The following is a 9,167-nucleotide window of genomic DNA, read 5'->3' on the forward strand; positions in this document are numbered from 1 at the left end:
CCCTGCCCTCTGATCTGGGATCTGCCTCCCAGCACTGCGACGAGGAGGAGGAGGGGTGGGTGGGAGGGGGGACATGCCAAGGCAAGGGGGCACAGAAGACACAAACACACATAGATATGCACATATATTGGCAGGTATGGTCACGTTGTTCTGTTTTGACATATTGTTGACTATTTGGTGATTTATTTGGCTTTTTTTCCCCACATATGTGCGTAGGACACAACAGAACAATAATTAATAAATACAGAGAAAAAAGGTAGGAAAACACTAGAGTACAATCAGGGACCAGGCAGCTTTATCTCAGACTCTTTCTCCCTCACTTTTTTTTACTTTATCCTGCTTTCTCGTGCAAATTAGTCATAATGAGAGTTACTGCCAGAGGACAACTTGTGTGGGTGTGTGGGTGTGTGTTATTGCTTTTGGATAGTAGGCCATTCTGTGTTTGTGGCCTGTGTTTGGGAGTCTCTGTAAGTCATTTGCTGTGTTTGAGATCATGGGTGAGATCATGCTTCAGCACTGACACTGAACATAAAGACGCATTGAGTGGAGAGCGGACCATAGGCCAAGTCTGGAAGTACGGGGGAAATAGAGATCTGTGTTTGCACACACACACACACACACACACTCTTTCTCTCTCTTAGGGCAGTGAGCGTAAAGGGCTCCCGAGGGCCAGGGGGACTATCGTGTTCCCCGTTAATTATGACCGTCTGGCAGGCTGGAAAGCAGGAAGTCAGAGAGGGAGACATGGAAAGTGGGAGGGTTTGGTAGATAGATGATGATGAGGGGGGGCTAGAAAGTGAGTCAAAATAAGGGAGGGGAAGCAAAAGCCAAGATGGATGATGGGAGGAAAGAGGGAAAAGTATGAAAAGGGAGTCCAGGAAAGGAAGGGGGAAGGATAGAGAGGGGGATCCAAATAAAACCATACTCTAGGAGGGTTTGGAGGATAAAACCAGGTGCTTGATAAAAGGCTGAATGTCAAACTTTCAGCAATGTTAGGTTTTTGTCTGTTTTTTCTTCTCTTTGCTACTTTGTCCTCTGGTGTACTCCCCGACCTCAGCTTACATTTACTATCCAACCTTTTTTACAATCCAACTCCTCTGATGGGCCATTCTTAATCTGAGCAGAACAACAGCAAAAACAAGACGTAGGTAGATGTAGCAACACAGCAGACTGTATATTCAGATATTAATGTTTATTGTTTAAAAAGTGAAGTGCTGTAAGGATAGTTCAGGCCAACCCTGGGCCAAACAGCTATATGAGCTGATCTGAGCAGAACGGGTCTGGGATTTAACTGGCTCCAGGTCCAATTAGGACTTTCTGCTGCATCTGGACACACTTAGCTTCTAGAGTCGAAAACTCACACTTCACACCAATAGGAATATAAAGTCACAACTTTTAGACTTCAGGCCAGTTAGGCTTTAGTAACACAAAGAGCAGAGAATATTTACTGCTCTGCACCAGTGATAGCATGGCTACACTGATAAAACCTGAAGGAGGAGAAAGTAAAGTGAGATGGAGTGAGACTGGTGGGCTGCTGTCAGATTTTGTCAATAAGAGGATTTTTTCCATGTTGCAACTCACAAGTTAGGTTTGAGGGTTTAGCTGAGGGCAAACAATTACTGGAAAAATTGCAAGATCAAGACCTCTATACTAACAAAGCTCTGAGTTTCGCCTTCAAGTGTATAGACTCAGAAATACCGATTTGTTCTCTATATACCCATGGAACAAACAAATTGTTCATGCAAAGGTTTGAATTCAAATAAGAGCAACTGTTTTTTTTTTTCAGCTTATTTTTTTCTCTTTAAATAGAAAAAATTGTAAATCCTTGGTTCACAGGCAGTGAAAAAAAGATCAGAAACCTTTATTTTATGAATGTTAAGCTGCTTCTTATGGACACCTTGCTCTTAAAGCTATCCTATGTGCTTGTGAACATTGGCCAACTGCCCAAGCAAACCTAAAGTATGTAACTTTTTTCTGATAAGCAGCCACTGTGACCACAAGTGACAATTACAGGATAATAGTATATGCTAAAACGTAGTGTAAAACTAGCAAAGTAGAGAGGTGTAAAAAAGTCAGCATACTACCTAAGTAATGTCAGTTACATAGCTAATATTACGGTGGCTAATGTTTCTAATAGTAGCTACCTTTGGCTACCATAAACTACCGGTCATACCCGCCCAGTTTAGACTGTAGCAGCAAAAACTCTGAGTGTGTTGAACCAAGTAGGGACACGTTTAATTGCTTCCCGACCCAGTTTGTTTGTAACAAGAATATTGTGCTACTTCCTCATTCAAAATTTTTATATCCTTGCTTTAAGTTTACTAGCATGAGCCACCATAAGCTATTGGTCATACCAGAACAATGGTCATACCAAACCACATAAATCCTGAGTGTACTGAATTGTACTGAAAGAAAAGGTGTGTTTTACTGCCTGTGAACTCAATTTTTGAATTTTAAGAGGACAAATGTGTTATTTCTGCTGTCAAACGTCACACTGTCTTGCTTTAAAGATGAAATCTGAAACTTCTTTGTGTTAAAACATGACAATATCTGACAACATATAGGAAAGATTTTTATTTGATATTTTTGTAATTTAATGCTTTCATTTAACAATATGTTATGAGCAGAGAATGATACACCTAGGTAGTTAGTCAGATCTTGCATTAGCGAAAAGCTGGTAATGCTGATGCATTGATGTTAGTACATGAATAACACCCCTCTGCTTCATTAGGACTTTTCTTAGCCATTTAACTATCCAGTATATATGTCACATTTATTTCACATTTCTTCACACTGTCAATTTTTGTATACGAAATCAATGGCTCCTCCTTTGCACCTGAATTGTGGGCATTTTTTCTATTACTATGGTTCATGTCAGGCATCGTCAAAATCTTCTGTAGATGTAAAAAAAAAAAAAAAAACCTCAAATGAAGAAGCGAAAAAGCTAAATGGAAATTACTCTTAGACAAGGGTGATTATCGGTTGTGAAGCCTTTGCACTGTGGAAACAGCCTTAAGTATGGAAAGGGATTCAAACATAAATGAAAAGTTACAGATTTCAGCTTTAACCAGTGATGATGACCCACTGGGAAGAAACAAGTAAACACTGTAAATAAAATAAACCAGATGAATCTCAACACACACATACTATCACCATGCCCCCTTGGTGCAAGAACCCCCTTAGCAATAAAAAACAGTTGCAGAAAATGACATCCCATAGATACACGGCACATTCCTCATCATGACACACACAGTAACCCAGCCTGAGGTCCGACCCCACCTGAGCCTGGATCTCTGTCTCAACTGCACAATCACACTGGAATGAGAACCAATAACAGCCTATTACCCGCCATATCCCTCCAGCACAGACACAAACACACACAGTAAGCTTTACATAAGTAAGAATGAAAAAGAACAATAAAATCTCCGGATATGAAAAGCTCTTGAAGCAAAAATGCACAGTATGAGTACGAGATGCTCCCTCCTTTTGCGTTTGTGTGCGTGTGTGCGTGTGTGACTGATTTTAAGACATCTGAAAAGAAAAAGATGCCATAAATCTCTTCTCCCTGAGTTGTATGAAGAATTTTGACTGTGTGTCTGCATATAAAGGCCCAGGTCACATTTCAGCATGTACCATTGTCTGTAAAACTGAGGCAAGCTAAGAAATAGGAAAGTATGTTTACTCCATTAGTGTACAGGTACTACTACTATTATACGCATTTTTTGTTTTATGCTGCTATATTTTACTTCCTTACATTTATCTGATGGCTGTATTTAACAAATAGATAAAAATGTACTTTGCACAATGAGGTTTTATGTAGAACAAAAAATAATCTAGTAAAATTTGATGTATTACTGGAAGTTTTACTACCTTCATCTGAAAATCCTGCTGCCTCCGTTTGGCTTTTAAGGAACTAATTGTAAATTTCCAGTTAAACTTAGAAGCTACTTGTTAGTTTTTCAGGATGATTTTTTACTGAGTGGGGCACAAAAAGCGTGAGACTGACAAGGTTATCATGGAGTACTGAGGGATTACTTAATAACTTCAAAGTATTATGCATCACTATTGTTGAGGGAGCACAAAAATAGTAACTAATATTTCGATAATTATTAAGTAATGAGTAATCACTAGTTTTGTGCTGTATTGTCCAATCATTCATGGAGGATTGATAAAGAGAGTAGTCAGTATGTCCATTTACAGACATCTATAAACTAATCAGTATACAATGATTAATATACTCTAGTACAGCCGAGACAGTATATCGTGATCATAAAGTACTCAGTTCAGAGTTATTCAAGAACGACTGCATTCATCAACAATTAGGTAGTTCATTATTCATTCCTACCTCATTCCTTGGTAACTAGTGAGTATTTTGTCTACCTTATTGTAAAGTGTTACCACCAGATGTTAATGAAGTAGATGTACCTAGCAACACCTGGACCAAAAAGGCATTTTTCAGTTGCCCTTAATGGATTGACTGAGTTTGAGGGATATTTACTTTATTTATTTATCTGCAAATCCAATAAAGTTAAGGTGATTTAAATTTCATATGTAGTGCTCAAAGTATGGACAAATTACATTTAGCCTCTGTCCAGAGAAAACCTTATCTTCAGACTGTTCCTTTAAAAGAATAGTTCGACATTTTGTTAAATATTTTTATTCACTTTCTTTCTAAAAGTTAAGTAATAAAAGGGATCAACCTATAAAACACATTACATCAAGTTTGTTTAATATGTACAAAAATCAAAGTGTACCTTTGTACAGATCAGGGCCAGCTGTTTCCTCCTGTTTCCAGTCTTTATGCGAAGCTAAGCTAACAGCTTAGTTTAGCTTTATATTTATGGTACAGACATGAGAGTGGTCTCAATCTTCTCATCTAACTCTCATCAAAAGAGTGATTAAGTGTATTTCCCAAAATGTTGAACTATTCCTTTATGGGTTGAGAAAATTCTGCTACTTCTTATATGGAATTAACCATTTAAAAACACATTAGATTATCTAAAAATGCATTGTCACAAAGCTGAAAATGTGTCTGTCTTTCTCAGCTCATGAGAAGTTAACATCGTGGCAATACACAAGACACTGACAATTTGAGAAACTCAGCAGGAAGATTTCTATAATGAAGCGATATTCTGGTTATATCCTGAATAATCCACAGAGTCCATGTTTTTCATTACTACATATAGAAACAATCAACCAGTGCACTTTTCATTTTTAAATCATATAATTATTTAGTACATTTTGGACTGCAGGGCTGGTGTTGTTACTCGAGTAAGGCATTTGTGTGCTTTCTCCTCCACTGGGTCTTACATAAATTATGTGCGTGAAGTTGCAGTTCAGAGGTCATGAAACGCTATCATTAATTTCTCTATGAAGACATTTTCCCATGAAAGCCTTCTGTATTTTTTTGTAATTTAAGATTTGTGATTTAATTTAATTTAAAGTTAGAAGATAAAGCTGTGGGGGAAAAAACAAAAAACAGAAGACTCCAGTCCCTGCTTTGAATCTCTCATTGGACAGCTCTGACATGTGCTCTGCAGATTTTTGGCTGGCCTGCATGTATTTTTAGATGTATATTCTAAGAAAAAGTCAGGAACGGGACTCCCCCACTGCACTGTTGACTCTACCTCCCATCATGCTTCATTTAATCCTTTATTCAGATACTGTAATGGTATTATGTTTAATAAAAAGGAAGCTCTTATAGGATGACACTGCTGACACCTGTTTTTCGGATGTATGGGTTATTGTAATGATCTGAACCTTGATTTTGAGGGTGTTTATGCAGTGACCAGCAGCACATTTCTCCTGTCAGTGTAAACAAACCCTAAAACTCCTACTGGGCTGGAGGTTTTTGTTGTTTTCACTGGAAAAATAGTTTGTCATTGTAAAGGATAGGGTCTGATTTTTTTCAAGCCAAACTTAATACATTACTCGCATGTCCATATGTACCTTGAAAAAGTTATTGGTCTTTATAATCATTTCTCCTGTCTTTACTGGCTGTGAATTGATGACTCCACAGCATGAGTACACTGTAAATGATACTAAATAAAATTGTATACTTCATTCTAAGGGACCCTTATACACTATGCAATAGCAGTGGCCTTGTCACAGAGTGTGAAATGGATCTAATAAAATCTTGATTGCAATCTATGTCAGACTGTATGATATCAGTATTTCAGCCTGGAGAATGCAGCAAAGGCCTGGTGAATCATTGCCCTATGATGCTTACATTTGCAAGTAGAGACACATCATCGGCCCGCATCATCCATCTGCACCTCTGTCATATTTTGAGAATACAGCAAAACAAAAAACATGTTTTGGCCATAGCCATAAGAGAGTTCTTATAATAGCACTAGGATAATAGCACTCTGATTTTTTAAACTTAATTAATGTGTGGTTTGCAATTGTGCTTAAAAACACTGCATCAGCCTCTATTCTGCTTCATTTCTTGTCGTATTCTGATTGGTAGGTTTGTAGGCGTTGCTATAGCAGCAGCTTATGGCATATATTGGCCTGGCTGATTTAAGGTGTCAGTATGCTTCAACTGAAGGACTTGTCAGATTGGTCAAATGACAACTGAAACCCCCTTCCCCGATACAATTTCGATGTGGGAATTAGGAAAGCTCCCTCTGTCAATTCCTGTAACTTTCTGCAAGCCATTTCATGTCAATGGGAAGGAACAAGCAGGTCAGTGAGTTTGTCTCTCAAGCTCTCTTTCATAATTTTTCACACAGAAAACTCAAAGATTGTCCGAAAGAGTGCACTATTATCCCCATATTTGAACTACAGTGTGTCTCCCCCCTCTCTATGACAGCCCGGCTTTTCACCCCAATTGCTGTCAGACGTGGTCAAACAACAGCAAGTTTTTTTTGCTTCAAGCATGCCAATGCATTTATCGGGCTCTGGTCTTTGGCTGCCAAAACTTGGACTTCACTAGACGTATAGCATGAGTGATCTAGGTCCACCTTGTTATCCTTAATCTGGGACAGCCCGAAATCTGTCAGTGTTAAAGGGCCTTCAAGCTCAGCTGAAGCTGATATGAATTCTGTTCCCCATCTCTTATTGGGTGTTCCGGCCATAAACAGCTCTGCATTTATAAAAAACGCAAGAGGTGGCATTGGTAGGGGGATGTTGTGTCAGATACCAGTCTGATGACAGAACATTGCATTGCATCAATAGTTGACCAAGTTCCAACTTTAATCCTGAACAACCCTGTTGTTTTTTTTTTGCTGGTGCCCCTGCATCAGCACCTCCACTGTAAAATAAATGACATGGATACATTTTATACTGAAGTTGCTCTGGGAAGGGATCACTTCACAGCCAGTATGAACAGGAGAATTATTACAGCAACCAATAACTTACTAATGTACATATGGGCATTTGAGATTTGAAAAAAACTAAACATACAGTAACCTTTCCCTATCCTTTTTGGCCTTTGCAATAACTTGTAGTCCTACTGATTAATGCAATTTCAGATTAACAGTACATGCGAAAACGATCAATAATCAAATAGAGAAAGAGTGGAATAGAGAGAGAGAGAGAGTGCAGGATTCTTCTTGTCTTTCTTTCACGAATGTCAAAGTGAAAGTGTGCTGATTTAGTACACCTATGCACCAAAAGGCACAAATGTGTGTGTGTGATTCTTTCTGTTTTTGTCCCACTGAGGAAGTGACACAGCTGTTAAGGTCAGCAGGATACAGAGAGAGAGGGAGAGAACAGGTCATTGTCATGGTGCCCAGCTAAACAATGGAGTGAGGAGGTTGGAGAGGAGATGGCATCACGCAGCTTAGACCCTTTAGGAGTAATCACCTCATACTCGACACACACAAACACACTGTTGAACAATATACCCTTTAATAATGAGACACACACACATACTCGGCGAATTCACACCTGACAGCTGACACCCAAAATTCACCCTGCGCTCTCACTCCATCTAACTCAGAGTCTTTGTTGGTAAAATGCACAAATCACACCACATGCTCACACACTGCTGACACTCGCTTCTCTCCTTCTCACTCGCCATTACATTCATAAAAACATTTATAATCATCTACATGACATTCTGTGTGGGGCTCTATAGTGAGGCTTGGGGGTGACAGGGGTTAGCGCTGAAGGGAAGCAGTGCATGCTGGGATTGCGGCCTGCTGAGAGAGTGGCATTCTGATAGGCGGTGTCCTGTAGGCAGGGGCCTCTGGGGGATGCAGTATGGTTAATAGGCCTTTCATGGCTGGCCCGCAAAGCCTTTTGTCCAAGGCTAATTCATCCTGCCCAGCATGGAGAGATGGGGGGGGGCACCATGGAAGGTTTTTTGGGGTTGGGAGTCCCCCTTTTTTTTTCCTCTTTCTGCTCTGCGGCGTAGTGCAGGGTGGCGCAAGTGTGAGGGAGCCACATACAAACAGAGCCTTTGCTTGGTAGCAACAACACCAAAACATTGGCAGAGCTTGCAAAGTGCTGGCAAACAGCAGCACAACACTGGAAAACACCCACGATTAATGACTCCTTGACAACATCTTGAAGCTGGAACATCCTGCTGGGTATGATGTTCAGAGTCTGGGATGTGGATATTCTAATGTAGAGAGGGGGATTTTAATCAATTTATTTGATTATGGCTGAAAAAGTCCAAAATGCAACCACTAGGCGTCTGTGCACAAACACAATCTCATCTGAACAAGAGCTACAGGTGTCATAAAATGCCACAGCTTGTCAGTGAATGATGTACTGCTGGGTTGCAATAGCGCCTCAGGTACATCATGGTGGGAGTTCCTGCATTCACGGGGGTGGCTTCCCACAAACAGCCCCCCCATCCATCCCCGTGATCTGGGAATAGTCAGTTATTAATGAAGTGAACTGTGCTGATTGAAGTGGAGAAGAGAATTCGTGAGCCTGGAGGGGGGGGTTGAGCTGTGATCACTCTGGTATGAGAGTGTGTGAGTGTGTGTGTTTGCGGCACAGTCCTGACTGGGCCCAGCCCGTCCACAACAACACAACACAGCACAGCAAGGCACTGCACAGCTGCACTGGAGGGCCTGCAGGCCTCAATGGATGGGGGTCAATACAAACTCTGTGGGGACCAACGCATACCAAATCGGTGGAACACAGCAGGAGGAGGGGGAGGGGGCGCACTTTTCTCCTGCAGGGGACCGTATTTCTGAGGGATTTAAGTT

The sequence above is a fragment of the Xiphias gladius genome, chromosome 5 (assembly GCF_016859285.1).
Source record: "Xiphias gladius isolate SHS-SW01 ecotype Sanya breed wild chromosome 5, ASM1685928v1, whole genome shotgun sequence".
Lineage (NCBI taxonomy): Eukaryota > Metazoa > Chordata > Actinopteri > Istiophoriformes > Xiphiidae > Xiphias > Xiphias gladius.